Here is a 17,701-nt window from a genome sequence, read left to right on the forward strand (position 1 = left end):
AGACATTCAAGTCCGCACACCTGGATGGAGTAGAGGAGGAGGCAAGGTGGAGCTGGGCCGCGCGACATTTGCGCGGAGGCCATGGAAGGCCAAGCCGTGAAAGGACGCGCCCATGCGCCGGCGACGAAGCCATGGAGCCCCTCCATGCGCGCAGAGGCAGTAACAAGGCTCCCTAGCTGAGCAGACCCACACGACGGCAGAGCAACGACAGCGCAGCGCACCACATTGTTGGTCGTCGTGGACCGAGCCGTGAGCACGCAGGACTCCACGATAGCGCAATCGTAGGCCAATGCAGGATCCGTGCATAGCGAGGGGAGAGCAGGATCTCCGAGGCGGCCGTTGGTGGAGACGGCTTGGAGGCGGTACATTTGTCATGGGCTCAGTTACCCATGGTTCACTCAAGGAACCGGCCCAAGGGCCACGACGAGTTAGAGCACCTCCAGCCGTTGGAGGCCCCCGGGGCACAATCCGGATGGAAATTGGTCCGGATTGGACCAATTTTTGGCATGGAGAGCTACACTTTTCCAGCCGTCTCCCCACACACGGCGCTCGTGAGGATGCCCGTGAGGTGTTCGACCGACATCGACCATGCCGGCCACCCACCCGACGGTGGTGCAGTGTCGGCGGTGTAGAAGGCGGTGGCGAAGAAGCCCATGACCAGCTGCATCTCCACCACCAGCGCGTACGTCACCACGCGCCCGCCGCCCGCGGCCCGCTTGTAGGTGAGCTCCACGAGCGGCAGCACCAGCCTGTTGTTGCCTGCCAAAACCCACCGGCGAGCAGCGACGAGCAACACGAAGAGCCGGGAGGCTCCCAGGACTGCTGGTGGGCCCTGGTCCCTCGGGCGACGTCCCGCAATGCTTCCGGCACGCACGCGTCCTGGTTTTCACGAGGGCGTGCCACCTGACCTATACCTGGTCAGGAAGGTGATGGATTGCTTTGATTATTCTCCTGCATGGCAGACACGTAAACATTGAATTCGAGCCCCGATCGGCTCTCAGGTTACCCTGTGAATCGGCTCAAGGAGCCGATTGTCCCATACTCCGTATTGATCTACGGTAACATGGGGGTCCTGCTTTATCAGAATCAAGCTAAATCGACCTACGACAGTATAGGGTTTTCACCGCATAACTGGAACGTCCTACACGTACTTGGGCCTAGCAGATACGAAAGATCACAGAAAACTAACCCTAGAAAAGGCCTAAAAACCAACATCAAGTTGACTCTCGGAACATCTCCTCTAGGATCGGCAAACCATGCCTTACGCACCGCTGGATCATCCAAACCGTTTGTAGGGCCTGATCATGCGGATATCAAACTAATCCTTGAAGAAACAAGGAACACCATAACAGATCGAATCTACTAAATAAAGACCAAGCAGGGTGCTGCCTCCACACCTTGGATAGGCGCAAAGGCAGCTAGATATGTAGGGAAAGCGGAACTTAAGCAAACATGCGAATCGATGCTAGCCCCCAACATATCCATGATAACGGTGTTGCTCGCCATCAACAAGGCTTCAGTACGAGCAACACAAACAACGAATAAACTGACGCTGCCCAGATCGTAAGATGCGATCTGGGCAGCATGGCGCTTACCCGGGAGAAAACCCTCGAAACAAGGGGTGGCGATGCGCCTAGATTGTGTTTGTTGTGAACGTGATCGTCCTCCTTTCTCAATAACCCTAGATACATATTTATAGTCCGTAGACTCTCTATCTTGGGAATAATCCCATCGTGCACGAGCTAAACTCTATCTTTTAATTCTAACCGACACGTATCCTACTATAATTTACAGATACACGGGCAATCTTAGCCCAAACCCTTATACGAGGCCGATTCATGAATATCTTCCGTGCATAATCTCCAAGCCCATCTCAATCACGGCCCATCTCATGTGTGGTTAAAATCTGGTGGTAACACATGCCCCCCTGGTTTTGGCAATGATAATTCCAAAACCACTCTGTTTTTCTTTCATCGGGTCACGCATTGCAGATCAGAACCGTCGCAGTATCCTTCATCATGATGCCTTGCCTTCTCAACTTCTCCACGCTGCACGATTTGACAGTTTTGGCACCACTTCCTCGGAAACCGCTGCGGCATTAAACCATCTCCACTGTACCCCTTTATTTACCGCATCGAACAGTTCGTTTCTTCATCCCTTTGCTCATTAGCACTTCGAAAAGCCTTCCTCTGCATCATGGACTCCTCGAGATCTTCCTCTCGGGCGGACTCAGTTCGTCTGTTCTGAGATGGGAGGGGTCCTAGACGTTTGAAAACTGAAACCTCACCCGTGTCCTTCTTCTGCCGTTTACATTCCGGGCAGTTATCGATTGTAGGCAATCGGCTCATACCTGAATCCCAGCAGTGCTTGAAGAAAGGACACTCCCAGTGTCTGTCCATGTCCTCCCTCTTTCTCGACTTCTCCTTAGCACGACGCTCATACCCTTCGTCGTTCCTATCGCACCGACGATATCTTCCATTGTCAACAGAACGATGGTATCTTCCGTCGTCTATATCGCGCCGCCGGCGGCGATTGTACTGACGCTCATATTTGTTGAGGAGATGTTCGGAGAGCGGTCGTTGATACCGCACGTTCCTCACTTGTTCCTCGGTGATGTACCGTCGATCACCATATCGGGGCCGGTCGCATGGACCGGCCTCTTCCTTTTCCTTACCACGGGCTTGACCGCTTTCTTTCTTGTCCCTGTTATGGCGGTATACAGTCCCTGCCATGTTCACACCGAATGAGAAATCCAGCTGATGCCTTGTGGGTTGATTATGCTCCACCATGTTGACGCCAGGAAACGGTTGCGTGTCCACCTTCATGGCAAACTGGCCGAAAATCAAACGGCCTTGTTCTATCGCCATTTGGATCTGCCGACGCAACTCTTTGCAATCGTTGGTGATATGGGTGAACGAGTGGTGCCACTTGCAGTATGGTCTCCCGTTCAACTCTTGCGCCGTAGGGATTTTATGGCCTTCGGGTAACGTCAGCCGTTTTTCTTTAAGCAATAAGTCAAATATTTGCTCAGCTTTGCTGACGTCGAAATCAAACCCTTTTGCTGGCCCTTGTTGTTTCACCCACTTGCAGGACATGGGATCTGCCCCCCGAGCCCATTCAGCCACGGCTACTTCCTGGTCTTCTGTGGGGTCCCCTACTTCGTCTGTCTCGACCAGGCCTACCGGGCGTCTGAACTTGTCTTGGTACAATTCTGGGTGGCGCTGCTCGTATAATGCTAATTTCTGAGCCATGTGCGCCAGTGAATTGTACTCCACTTGGAACGCCAGATCCTTGATCGGCGTAGCGAGGCCCAATGCCGCCAGATCAACTGCTTCTTTCTCAGTTAAGCGAGCCGAATAACATCGGTTCCTGACAGTCCTGAAACGCTGGATATATTCCGCCACCGTCTCTCCACGCTTCTGCCGGACCTGCGCCAGATCGGCAATGCCAGCCTCAGTAGTTTCTGAGTGATACTGAATGTGAAATTGCTCTTCCAGCTGCTTCCACGTCCGGACTGAATCTGGTGGCAACGAGGTGTACCACCCAAAAGCTGGTCTTGTGAGAGATTGCGCGAAAAACCTCACGCGTAATGGATCCGATGCTGAGATCATGCCTAACTGTGCCAAATATCGGCTCACGTGCTCAATCGAGCTAGACCCTTCTGAACCACTGAACTTCGAGAACTCAGGGAGCCGATACTTGGGCGGCAGTGGAATCAAATCGTACTCGTTGGGGTACGGCTTGGAATAGCCGACCATTCTCCTCTTTGGCAAGATGCCAAACTGATCCCTTAAGATTGTACTGATCTGTTCCATGGTGCTGGCTGCAGGGGCTGAGCTTTCATGACTCGTTCCGGTGGCGTATTTAGCCAGCCACGCCTGTTTGTCGGCGTCTGATCCAGAAATCCCTCCTGCTGCAATCTGGTTCGTGCGCGCCAAGTTATTGCAGTCCGGCACGTATGTGCACACGTACCCGTGTGGGATCTCTTTAGGTGGCTCTTGAAGGAACTGGTAGTCGCTAGGATCGCCTCCGATCTTGTAGACGACGTATGCCGGCGAACCCGGCGGCTCTGGGGCTGCAAGTGCGAATGGCAGCTGTGGTCTGGTTTGGAACGGTATCTCTCCCTGGTGAGTTCCTAGGGCAGGCCCTGACGGAGAGTACTGATGCTTCATGATTTCCTGAACCACGCGAACCGCGATGCGCTCGAAAGCGTTCACCAGGCTCTCAGAATGACGGTGTAGTGAATGAGCTACCATGTAATTAACTTCCTGGCGCAGAGCTCTGGTACGGTCTTCCGAAGGGACAGACAGATCCACTTCATCGAGAACGCCTTCAGGCGAGAACCCTTTCCAACGAATGCCATGTTTACGGGTCCTCTCAAAAGAGCCGAGGAGATCGGCTTCGAAGACAGCTTTGATCTCATCATACTTCTTCTTGTGTTCGTCAGGCAGTTCTTCGTACGTGATTGGTGTCTCCGCCATCACGGCTGCAGGTGTCGACGCCGTTGTTGTAGAGTGTCCCACCGGGCGTGCCAGAATGTGTTGCCTGCCAAAACCCACCGGCGAGCAGCGACGAGCAACACGAAGAGCCGGGAGGCTCCCAGGACTGCTGGTGGGCCCTGGTCCCTCGGGCGACGTCCCGCAATGCTTCCGGCACGCACGCGTCCTGGTTTTCACGAGGGCGTGCCACCTGACCTATACCTGGTCAGGAAGGTGATGGATTGCTTTGATTATTCTCCTGCATGGCAGACACGTAAACATTGAATTCGAGCCCCGATCGGCTCTCAGGTTACCCTGTGAATCGGCTCAAGGAGCCGATTGTCCCATACTCCGTATTGATCTACGGTAACATGGGGGTCCTGCTTTATCAGAATCAAGCTAAATCGACCTACGACAGTATAGGGTTTTCACCGCATAACTGGAACGTCCTACACGTACTTGGGCCTAGCAGATACGAAAGATCACAGAAAACTAACCCTAGAAAAGGCCTAAAAACCAACATCAAGTTGACTCTCGGAACATCTCCTCTAGGATCGGCAAACCATGCCTTACGCACCGCTGGATCATCCAAACCGTTTGTAGGGCCTGATCATGCGGATATCAAACTAATCCTTGAAGAAACAAGGAACACCATAACAGATCGAATCTACTAAATAAAGACCAAGCAGGGTGCTGCCTCCACACCTTGGATAGGCGCAAAGGCAGCTAGATATGTAGGGAAAGCGGAACTTAAGCAAACATGCGAATCGATGCTAGCCCCCAACATATCCATGATAACGGTGTTGCTCGCCATCAACAAGGCTTCAGTACGAGCAACACAAACAACGAATAAACTGACGCTGCCCAGATCGTAAGATGCGATCTGGGCAGCATGGCGCTTACCCGGGAGAAAACCCTCGAAACAAGGGGTGGCGATGCGCCTAGATTGTGTTTGTTGTGAACGTGATCGTCCTCCTTTCTCAATAACCCTAGATACATATTTATAGTCCGTAGACTCTCTATCTTGGGAATAATCCCATCGTGCACGAGCTAAACTCTATCTTTTAATTCTAACCGACACGTATCCTACTATAATTTACAGATACACGGGCAATCTTAGCCCAAACCCTTATACGAGGCCGATTCATGAATATCTCCCGTGCATAATCTCCAAGCCCATCTCAATCACGGCCCATCTCATGTGTGGTTAAAATCTGGTGGTAACACCTGTACAGCACGGCGGCGCCGAGGATGAGGAAGAAGCCCAGCCAGTACTGGCCCCTGCTCACACCCTTGGGGCGGTAGGAGGAGGCGTGCAGGCCCAGCACGACGGCTCCATGCTGCCGCCGCGACGCCCTGGCCATGCTCGCGCCGCGACGCCCCGGCCACGCTCGCGCTGCTCCGGCCATGCCGTTCCGTGCCGCTCCGCTCTGGCCTCGCGCGCTCCGGCCCAGTCTCGCCCGCGCGCCCGCCAGAGCGAGGCGAACCCCTGCGCAAGGTTTTCGAGGATGCTGAGGCCAAGTCGCCGCCCATCATCTTCATGGACGAGATCGGCGCCATCGCGCCCAACCGCGAGCAGAGGTGGAGCGCCGCATCGTGTCGCAGCTGCTCACGCTCATGGACGGGCTTCGCCAGTGCGCGCAGGTCATGGTCATCGGCGCCACCAGCCCGCGCCCCGGTGCCTCCATCATGCGGCCGCCCGCGAGTTCCTCCACGGCCGCGTGCCCTCCGCTAACTCCGCCCGGCCTTGGACCGACCCGGCCGTCCGCAAGCTCAGTCCCGCCCATCGTGCTCTAGCTTGGCGAGGTCCCGGCATGGCCGCACGCGAGCTCCGTCCTGCCCGTCGTGCTCTAGCTCGGCAAGGTGGGGAAAAGATCGAGGAGAGAAAAGGGCGGTAGGTGGGGAGAAAAATCAGAAGAGAGAGGAGACTAGTCCCTGACAGCGGGCCACGCGGACGAGAATCTTTCATCCGGAGCCCCCTACGGTGCCCCGGGGGACCGGGGTTGGCGTGGGGAGTCCGAACAGATATAAGTCCAAATCCGGGCGAAATCGAGACTCTAGGTGCACGACTGGACCGTTTTACGCCGTCCGGATGTAAAAATTTGTTCCTGGGGGCCTTCCCGGGGGCGTGGCTGGAGGTGCTCTTAGACGGAACACTCTATGCACCGGAGGAATGGACTACTTAAGGAAGACACCGCAGACGAGAAGGCAAGGCATCGATCAGAACACAGGACACGGCTCTGCTTCTTTATCCCCACTATTGTATCTCTCTCCTCCGTGTGTACAGTACTGCACGGGGTTCGGTGGTGGTGCCTCTTCCCCACTCGACCGCGGCCAAGGTTCCTGAAATAGCAAAATAAAAAAATGAGGTTTTCTGCCTCTCAGAAATTAAATACCAATGAAAGCAACTTTGTAGGAAAGTCCTGTAAATCAACTAAAAATGAATAAATAAAGATTGATCAAGGCAAATATTATTCAAAACTAATCATATGACTTGCTATATTGAAGATGTAAAATGCACGTATCAACTCCCCTAAGCTTAAACCTTTGCTCGTCCTTGAGCAAATAAACGAATAGATCATATCATGCATCAATGAGCTTATGGTTGACAACACAGTAGTAGGAAAAGGCTCATTAGCGGCGCACCAAAAATGGTATTATGTGGCCCATGGAGGGTGCGCCACTAAATCCACGCCACAAAAAGTGAATTATGTGGTGCACGGACCCATGCGCCACAGAAAGTGACATTTCTGTGGCGCACCTGTGGTGGTGCGCCACAGAAAATGACATTTCTGTGGCGCACCAGCGGTGGTGCGCCACAGAATTTTTTTTTTGAATTAAAAAAATGGCGGCCAGATCTAGATCTAGGGCCGCCGGAATTTCGCCAGAACTTTTTTAAAAAAATTGCCGGAGGGGTGGGTGGGGTGGGTGGAGGCGGAGGAGGCCGGCCGTAGGTGGTGGGTGAGTGGTTGGGTGGAGGAGGAGGAGGAGGAGGAGGAGGAGGAGGAGGTCGCCGGATGTGGAGGAGGAGGAGGAAGAGGAGGAGGAGGAGAGGAGGGAGGAGAAGGAGAGAAGGGGAAGTGGATGAGGAGGAGGAGGAGGAGAGGAGAGGAGGAGAATGAGAGAAGGGGAAGTGGAGGAGAGAAGGGGAAGTGGAGGAGGGAGGAGAAGGAGAGAAGGGGAGGAGGAGGAGGAGAGAAGGGGAAGTGGAGGAGGGAGGCAAATTTAAATGGAACCGGGACAAAATAACATTCCCGCATAATTCCATATTTAGTTATTAGGTGTATCGCTATTTAACCCCGAACAACCACAAGATGTGCGATGCGATGCAACATGACGATATGATAAATGCAACAAGATAGATACACATTTAGAAAATAGGGTTTTTTTAGGGTCGGGGCCTCACGGTATCGGAACAAAGGTGGTCGCCGGATCGAAGAGGAAGAAGAAGACGGTTCTCGGACTTCGGATCCATGAAGGACAACTTGGTTTGATGGCGGGGTCTTCAGGTTCCGTGTAGGAGATCTTCGGAGAGGAAGTCGACGCCTTCGGGTTCGCGAACAATGATCTTTGGTTTCGGCTTCGTTTGTCCGTGGCAAACTTGAATTTGCACCGGTGGTCTCCAGGTGGCGTCCTCGGTTTCACGGGGGGTTCTCGAAGAACATTTTGCGTCGCGTCGGAGTGTCACGCCAACACCATGGGGCCTTCACTAGTACATCATCCGCACAAACATCACCAGAGCAACCAAGAGCGACGGAGGTGGCCAGCCGCGAGGAGGAAGTGCCGGAAGAGCTCGAAAGCGACGCACGACTTGCAGAGGAGGCCTGAGATGAGGGCGACGAGCAGCGGCGTTTCGTTCCGCTCAGCGTGCGCGACCGTGAGGAGCAGCAAGAGGGAGAGTAGCGTCGGGTCCGTGCGCGCACGCGGAGGAGCTCGAGCGTAACAAAAAGACGACGGCCATGGCGAGCGAGGCGGCTGCCGTGACGTGGAGGTGTAACGGGCGAGCTCGAGGCGGGAACTTGCAGAGGCGGTCGCCGGAGCAGAGCTCGTGCGCGAGGTCGAGGAATGTGACGCGCGGCCAGGCGAGGTACTCGTGGATGGCGGCGCGGACGTCTGCCGGCGTGGAGCGTAAGGAGGCATGGCCACGCGCGGGAAGGGATGCCGAGGCGCGTCGAGGCGGAGAGGAGCGCGGCACACGCGACGGTCATGGCGTCAGGGTGGAGGGGTGCTCGGATCGCGGCGAGCAGAGACCGGCATGTGAGGGCTCGAAGAGATGAGCGACAAGGAACGATGGGGTTGGTGGGAGAACTGGGTTGGAGAAAAAGAAAGGTGCAGGGGGGAAATGGAAAACGCCGGCGGTGGGGGTGTGGGTGTAAAAAGGCAGGGGCTGCCGGTTGGGGCAATTAGGGTTTCGGCGGGGTGGGCTCACTACATGAATTCCTATGTATTGCAACAATTTCTTTTGCAACGGTACATGATTGGTTGCAATAACCTTGGATATTACAATGAATTGGGTTTTTGTGGTAATAGATGGCAAATATCACCACATTTTTTCATTGTTGGAATAACTTGCAAATTTGTTGCAATAAACGGTTAATATTGCAACAAACAGTTCAGTTGTGGCCATCACTAGTAGAAAACGGGCCTTTGGTCCAAAGCCCCTGGGAGCTTTAGTCCCGGTTAAAAAACGAACCGGGACCAATGGGGGGCATTGGTCCCGGTTCGTTCGGCACAGGGCGACGCCACCCTCTAGTCCCGGTTCGTTTGGGGCCTTCGGTCCCGTGTCAGAGCGCCTCAGGTTGTGTCAGGCCCCGATCCCCTTTAGTCCCGGTTGGTATTACAAACCGGGACCAAAGGCTAACCTTTAGTCCTGGTTTGTCTTACCAACCGGGACTAAAGGCCCATCTCTCTATATATAGCCTTCCCCTGCCCAAGTGTGAGCCACACTTACCATTTTCCACTTCTTAGCACAAGAGAGGTGTATGTTGCTTTGCTCTCTTCTTATGCACAAGAGGTGTTTGATGAAATGCCTAAGAGCTTTTGCCACTTGAGTTCACACAAAACAAGCCACACTTAAAGCTTGCTCCTGTCTTTTTCCTTCTCCATCGAGGTTAACAACTTTATCCTTTCATCTGTCATTGATGAAATGCATGTGTATATATATACATCGCTTCACTAATCATGATGTTCTGTAATGGTTTTTGATAAGCTTAATTATATCATGCAGATGAATCGGCAATGGATGTACATTGACCGACGCCTTCACGAGTTCACTTCGGGCCTGAATTTTTTTATCGATGTGGCTGAGGAAAATAAACGGGGTGGTTTTATATATTGTCCATGTGTTAACTGTCAGAATATCATAAATTACTCTTCATCGAGGACCATTCACACCCACCTGCCGCGGTCCGGTTTCATACCCCACTACAATTGTTGGACCAAGCATGGAGAAGGAGGGGTTATGATGGAAGACAATGAAGAAGAAGAGGATGATGACAACTATCCCATGTTCGCTGAATACGGTGATACTGCAAAGGGGGATCGTTTTCCATCAGAAGGCAATGAAGACAATGAAGCAGAAGATCAAGAGGCATCAGATGAGCCTTCTGATGATCTTGTTCGGGCCATTGCTGATGCAAGGAGATACTGTGAAACTGAAAAGGAAAGGTTGAACTTCGACCAGATGTTAGAGGATCACAACAAATTGTTGTACCCAACTTGCGAAGATGGCCAGAAAAAGCTAGGTAGCACACTGGAATTGTTGCAATGGAAGGCAGAGAACGGTGTGACTGACTTGGGGTTTGAAAAGTTGCTGAAAATAATTAAGAAGCAACTTCCAAGGGGTAACGAATTGCCCGCTAGTACGTACGAAGCGAAGAAGGTTGTCTGCCCTCTAGGATTAGACGTGCAGAAGATACATGCATGCATTAATGACTGCATCCTCTACCGCGGTGAGTACGAGAATTTAGATGCATGCCCGGTGTGCACTGCATTGCGGTATAAGATCAGACGAGATGACCCGGGTGATGTTGAGGGCAAGCGCCCCAGGAAGAGGGTTCCTGCCAAGGTTATGTGGTATGCTCCTATAATACCACGGCTGAAACGTTTGTTCAGAAATAAAGAGCACGCCAGGTTGTTGCGATGGCACAAAGAAGACCGTAAGAAAGAGGCGATGTTGAGACACCCTGCTGATGGGTCGCAGTGGAGAAAAATTGATAGAAAGTATCCGTACTTTGCAGAGGACGCAAGGAACTTAAGGTTTGGTCTAAGTACAGATGGCATGAATCTTTTTGGAGAGCAGAGCTCAGTCATAGCACCTGGTCTGTGACTCTATGTATCTATAACCTTCCTCCTTGGTTGTGCATGAAGCGGAAGTTCATTATGATGCCAGTGCTCATCCAAGGCCCGAAGCAACCCGGCAACGACATTGATGTGTACCTGAAGCCATTAGTTGAAGAACTTCTACAGCTGTGGGCCATAATAGGTGTACGTGTGTGGGACGAGTACAAACAGGAGGAATTTGACCTACGAGCGCTGCTTTTCGTAACCATCAACGATTGGCCTGCGCTTGTTAACCTTTTGGGACAGTCAAACAAGGGATACAATGCATGCACGCACTGTTTAGATGAGACTGACAATATATATTTGGATAAATCTAAGAAGGTCGTGTACCTGGGGCTTCGTCGATTTCTTCCGCAGACGCATGTCGTAAGAAAGAAAGGCAAGCATTTCAAAGGTGAGGCAGATCACCGGAAGAAACCTGCCCACCGTGATGGTGCTGATATATTTGGTATGGTCAAGGATCTAGAAGTAATCTTTGGAAAGGGTCCTGGCAGGCAGTCTGTTCCGAATGACGCCGCCGGACACACGGCCATGTGGAAGAAGAAATCTATATTTTTGGAGCTACCCTATTGGAAAGTCCTAGAGGTCCGCACTTCAATCGACGTGATGCATGTGACGACGAATCTTTGCGTGAACCTGCTAGGCTTCCTGGGCGTGCACGGGAAGAAAAAAGATACACCGGAAGCACGGGAGGACCAGCAACGTATGAAAGACCCAACCAAACTGCATGAGACAGATAAATGACGTCATTACTCCAGCTACGCTCTTACAAAAGCAGAGAAGGAAATCTTTTTTGAATGCCTGAGCAGTATCAAGGTCTCGTCTGGCTTCTCCTCCAATATAAAGGGAATACTAAATATGTCAGAGAAAAAATTCCAGAACCTGAAGTCTCATGACTGCCATGTGATAATGACGCAATTGCTTCCGATTGCATTGAGAGGGCTTCTACCGGAAAATGTTCGAGTGCCCATTGTGAAGCTATGTGCATTCCTCAATGCAATTTCTCAGAAGGTAATCAATCCAGAAAGTCTACAGAGGTTGCAGAATGATGTGGTCCAATGTCTTGTTAGTTTTGAGCTGGTGTTCCCACCATCCTTCTTCAATATTATGACGCATCTCCTCGTTCACCTGGTCGATGAGATTTCCATTCTCGGTCCCGTGTTTCTACACAATATGTTTCCCTTTGAGAGGTTCATGGGAGTCTTAAAGAAATATGTTCATAACCATGCTACGCCAGAAGGAAGCATCTCCAAGGGCTATGAAACAGAGGAGGTCATTGAGTTCTGTGTTGACTTTATTCCTGACCTTAAGCCGATTGGTGTTCCTGAATCGCGGCACGAGGGGAGACTGAGTGGAAAAGGCACGCTAGGAAAGAAAGCAATGATAAGTATGGACGAGCATTCTTTCACTCAAGCACACTACACAGTTCTACAAAGTTCCACCTTGGTGGTTCCGTATATCAATGTACACAAGAATTTTGTACGCTCCCAGAACCCAGGGCAGTCGGACGACTAGATTATACGTGAACACATGGAGACTTTCAGCGGTTGGTTGCAAAAACATCTCATGAATGACACCACTGTTGGAGATCAGCTGTACTTGTTGGCCTAGACACCATCTTCGACTGTATTGACTTTCCAAGGGTACGAGATAAATGTGAATACATTTTACACGATCGCCCAAGATAAAAAGAGCACCAACCAAAATAGTGGTGTCCGCTTTGATGCAACAAACAACAAAGGACAAAAGGACACATACTATGGTTACATAGAGGAGATATGGGAACTTGACTATGGACCTTCTTTTAAGGTCCCTTTGTTTAGGTGCAAATGGGTCAAGATAACAGGAGGCGGGGTTCAGGTAGACAAGTTGTATGGAATGACAACAGTGGATCCCAACAATCTTGGGTATAGAGACGAACCATTTGTCCTAGCCAAGGATGTGGCCTAGGTTTTCTATGTGAAGGACATGTCTACCAAACCGAGAAAAAGAAAGAATAAGCAAACGAATACATCATACGATGAGCCAAAGCGGCACATAGTTCTTTCAGGAAAAAGAAACAGCGTGGGAGTGGAGGACAAGACAGACATGTCAGATGATTATAATAAGTTTGATGAAATTCCGCCCTTCACAGTGAACATTGACCCAAGCATCAAGTTAAATGATGAAGATGCTCCATGGTTACGGCCGAAGAGATCATAACAAGGGCATACACGAAGAAGGTTCATGGCACATATGTGTATCTCAATATGGCAATCAATTTCCTATTTATTTTTGTGTAATAATGTAACTGTATGTAAGATATTAACAGTGGAGATGGTTGGCTTGTTTTTACTAGTTCAATAGAGGTTTTCACGGGCTTGCGGGAAAAAATTTCCGAGGCGGAGCTTCCGAAGATGTCCTAGGGCGTGTGCACCAAAGACATCTTCGAGAAGCTCCGCCACGGGAGATTTCCCAACCCTTTCCCCAACAATGTTACGGGAGATGGAGGCTTTCACAGGCTTGCGGGGAAATTTTTCCGAGGCGGAGTTTCCGAAGATGTCCTAGGGCGTGTGCACCAACGACATCTTCGAGAAACTCCGCCACGGGAGATTTCCCAACCCTTTCCTCCGGCCATGGGGACGAAGCTCCCTACCTTCTAGGTTGGCTTGTTGAGCTGCTTGCCATGGCGATTATCGACGCTCCTTTTATAGGCACGACGCCGCTTCTCCTTCGTCTTGTTCCTCCGACAGGACGTCGTGCGCTACATGCCTTATCTCATGGCGCAGTGCGTCCACCCACGCGTCCTTATCCTGCTGACAGCTTTAGTCCCGGTTGCACCCACCAGCCGGGACTGAAGGTTACCCACACGTCCTTATCCCACCGACAGTTTTGTTAGATGATACAAAAAAAACCACCTTTAGTCCCGGTTGCACCCACCAGCCGGAACTAATGGTTGCCCACACGTCCTTATCCCACCGACAGTTTTGTTAGATGACACAAAAAACCACCTTTAGTCCCGGTTGCACCCACCAGCCGGGACTAATGGTTGCCCACACGTCCTTATCCCGCCGACAGTTTTGGTAGATGGCTTCCTCTTCTTCATCCTCTGCTCAGCACCAGCTCTGGCTTCCTCTTCTTCCTCCTCTGCTCACCACCAGCTCTGGCTTCCTCTTCTTCCTCCTCTGTTCAGCACCAGCTCTGGCTTCCTCTTCTTCCTCCTCTGCTCACCACTAGCTCTGGCTTCCTCTTCTTCCTCCTCTGCTCAGCACCAGCTCTGGCTTCCTCTTCTTCCTCCTCTGCTCACCACCAGCTCTGGCTTCCTCTTCTTCCTCCTCTGCTCACCACCAGTTTAGGCTTCCTCTTCTTCCTCCATATGCTCACCACCAGCTCTGGCTTCCTCTTCTTCCTCCTCCTCATCATCATCGGCGTCAGCCACGATGAAGCCACCAGCTTAGGCTTCCTCTTCTTCTTCCTCCTCCTCATCATCATCGTAATAGAAATTGGCATCGGAGGCGATGGGGAGGACTAGGCGTCAAGGTTGATGGGGAGGCCTGGTGGCACGGGCGTGCCTGCAGCATCGAGGGTGGCTGTCAAGCCTAGTGGCGCCTGCTCGATCTGGGCGTCTAGAGCGACTGCGCTGATGGGCAGAGTCAAGGCGCACTGCAGAGGCGTATGCTGGCGAGCATTTGGATGGATCGTGGGCACAATTCCCTCGAGTTGTGATGGCCAGTTCATTTATCTTAACGCCAATACAATCATCTCTGACTCCCTCTCGATATGCCATGTATCTGGTTTTCTATGATTATTTGTTTAACATGCTTATCATTTTTTCCTGCAGGAAATAATGGAATAGAAGTTCTGATAATAAGAAATCCAGTGTCAGGTTGGCTTCAATCTTATATGCTGGACCATCTCAAGCAGTAGCGGATCTAGCACAAAATGTCAGGGTGGTCCAACAGTGTAACTTTTCATTTAATAATATTTATTTTAAAGTTTTTCTATGATATATAGGCTATGTAGAAATTCCAGGGTGGTCCATGCACAACCCTGGCCACCCTTTAGATCTGCCCCTGATCTCAAGCACGTGTCTTTTATATATATGCTCTATATGGATAATGAAATTGTGAGGCATACATGTGGTATTCACATTTGCTTGCTCTTATTGTGGTTAGCCCAATGATTTTGACAGTACCATTTATCTGTTTTCTAGCTTGCTGCAAGGGTTGCCATCACTCTGTTATATTTGGAACTTTTTGTGTCAAGCACCCAGGTCCGCTGCATCAAGATAATTGCTGACTCGTTATGCCTTTTAACTATGAGGTTAAAATCTTCAGAAGAACAAGACATGATGCTATGATCTCTTGCTGACATCCTACACTCCAAACAATGCACAATGTTCGTCAGATTCACTTATATTTGGAACTTTTTTTTTGCGTGGACTTGTTATAATGTGTCCAACATACTGTCATGCAGTAACCTTGGAGTTCGGTTGTGAGGAAAAAAAGCAGTTCTGTTTGGAAATGTTCAGCAGCCAATTTTCTATACAGGTTTTTTCAGCATTATATGCTATACCATCCCACGTTGGTTCTTTTCTATATGATTCATTCATGGTGATCATACTAGCGGTTAATTAGCAAATATTATAATATATCTATATGTGCTTTCATCCATGAGTAATGTATAAGGTCAGCTGAGCATCATGGTTGAAAGCAAAGTAAAATTTAAACTACGTGAGGAGGATTGAAAAATACCAGGAATATTTTATATATATGTCATGTAGTAAATGCAGTACATTTTCGGAAAATAGTATTGTGACTTGTATTATCTTAATTACTGCTAAGTTAATGTAGCCTATACCCCTGATGCAATGTGCTAGGTTGTCATCTAGTTTATCTAATGTTCTTGACCTTGAGCTACTCCTGTTATGTGACATGTGAACTCATACTTTTGCCTGTCAGATTAATTGATTAGCTTTGTGATATTTTGATTGAACATTATTTCGAGTTAATTAACAATTTTGATATGTTACGTGATTTAGTAATTTTTTATCTTATCTTTGATGGTTTTGTTTAGATCTCATTGAGATTATTTCTCTATCCAAATTTCCTTGTGCATATCCATTTGTTGGTAACCACTATGATTTGTATGTCTGACAAGCTATTTAAAATTCATAGGATGGAAAAAATATCTTGCGTGCTGATGTAGCTTTGGCGTGCAACCAAGTTGAGTATCCGCAGTTACAGAAAATAAATTAAGTACGTAGTAGAATTCACTATACCACTACTTTTGGACACTTTTATATTGATAACACGATTTTTTTTGCAGGTCCTATAGACCAGCAAGACTATATTGGGATATCAGCTATGGACATGTTAGACAAAATATTGGAAGGAATCCATATAGGATTAGGTAGAATATTATATTTTCACTCAAGATTGTAAATTATCTATTGTTCAAAACATTTACATGTATCGGATGGTATTCCATTAATAAATATATATTAAAGTATTTGTCACTACATTCATATTGTATTCTATCATTTGTCTTTATTGTGGTACGTTCTCTCGCCGAGAAGAAGAAATGAATTATCTAGCCACAAGTTTATTGGTTCGTGGCAAAATGACTAATGCCACAAAAACAAGGATTGTTGCCATAGTTTTTTACCACAATTGACTATTGCCACGAAAGAGTATGCGCCACAAAACGAGCGTTGTTGGCATGGGTTATTGCCACAAATGTCTATCGCTACGAGCTATTAGTCGCCACGATTCGTTACATGTTGCATTAAGTTATCTCCACATATGAAATTGTGGCATCAAGTGAGTGTTGCCACGGGAAAAAATGTGGCAACTTCCTGCATAGTTGTTGCAATAGCACACTATATTGGCACGATTGCTTTTTTGTGGCAATAACCTATTACCATGCGTCCAGTTGCAATGGCTGCCAAGGAATGTCATTTCGTAGAAATAGATATGTATTACCACAATTCAGCATGTATTGCTACAGACAAACGATTTTGTTGCAATAGACCTGATTTATTTTAGTGGCTCTAGGTGGGCTGGGTGGGTCGGCCGGCTGGGACTTTGGCCTGGCCGGTTGGGGAGGCTCTCTCCCCTTTTTTTGTTTTAAAATTGTTTTCTTTTTTAACTGTTTTCTTTTAAAACCCTTTTAAATAGTTTTCAACAAAGAAAAAATAGCACAGAAAAGGAGGAGTTTAATTTTAATTAAAGAGCGGAACAATTTTAGCAACAAAATATGGTTTAATAAATAATTTTGAAGTTGAAACATATGCATGATGCCATGATGATTCATAAAAGAAAAACAACAGGCAAAACTATAAGGGGTATTACTCTGGGCCGTTACAATGCCCAAGGAAACTTCTTATGCCTTTGATATCCCGCGGATATGGTATCTTCTCTATGGTTTCTATCTTTGCGCGGTCCACTTCAATGTCTCTTCCTGAAACACGGTGTCCAAGGACTACACCTTCTATTACCATAAAATGACACTTTTCCCAATTTAGGACCAAGTGTTGGTCCTCACACCACTGCAGAACTTTGTTAAAATTGAATAGGCAATTATTGAAAGAAGTGACATACACTAAAAAATCATCCATGAACACTTCCATAATTTTCTCAATATAGTCAGCAAATATAGCATTCATGCATCTTTGAAAAGTAGCAGGAGCATTACATAAACCAAATGGAATTCTTCTATAAGCAAAAGTACCAAAGGGACAAGTAAAAGTAGTATTTTCTTGATCATCTTTGTGCACTGGAATTTGAGAGAGAAACCAGAATAATCATCTAGATAGCAAAACTGTGAGTGTTTAGATAATCTTTCTAGCATTTTAACAATGAGTGGCAAAGGATAATGATCTTTACGAGTAGCTTTTTTTA

This window comes from Lolium perenne, chromosome 1 (genome assembly GCF_019359855.2).
Source record: "Lolium perenne isolate Kyuss_39 chromosome 1, Kyuss_2.0, whole genome shotgun sequence".
Taxonomy (NCBI): Eukaryota; Viridiplantae; Streptophyta; class Magnoliopsida; order Poales; family Poaceae; genus Lolium; species Lolium perenne.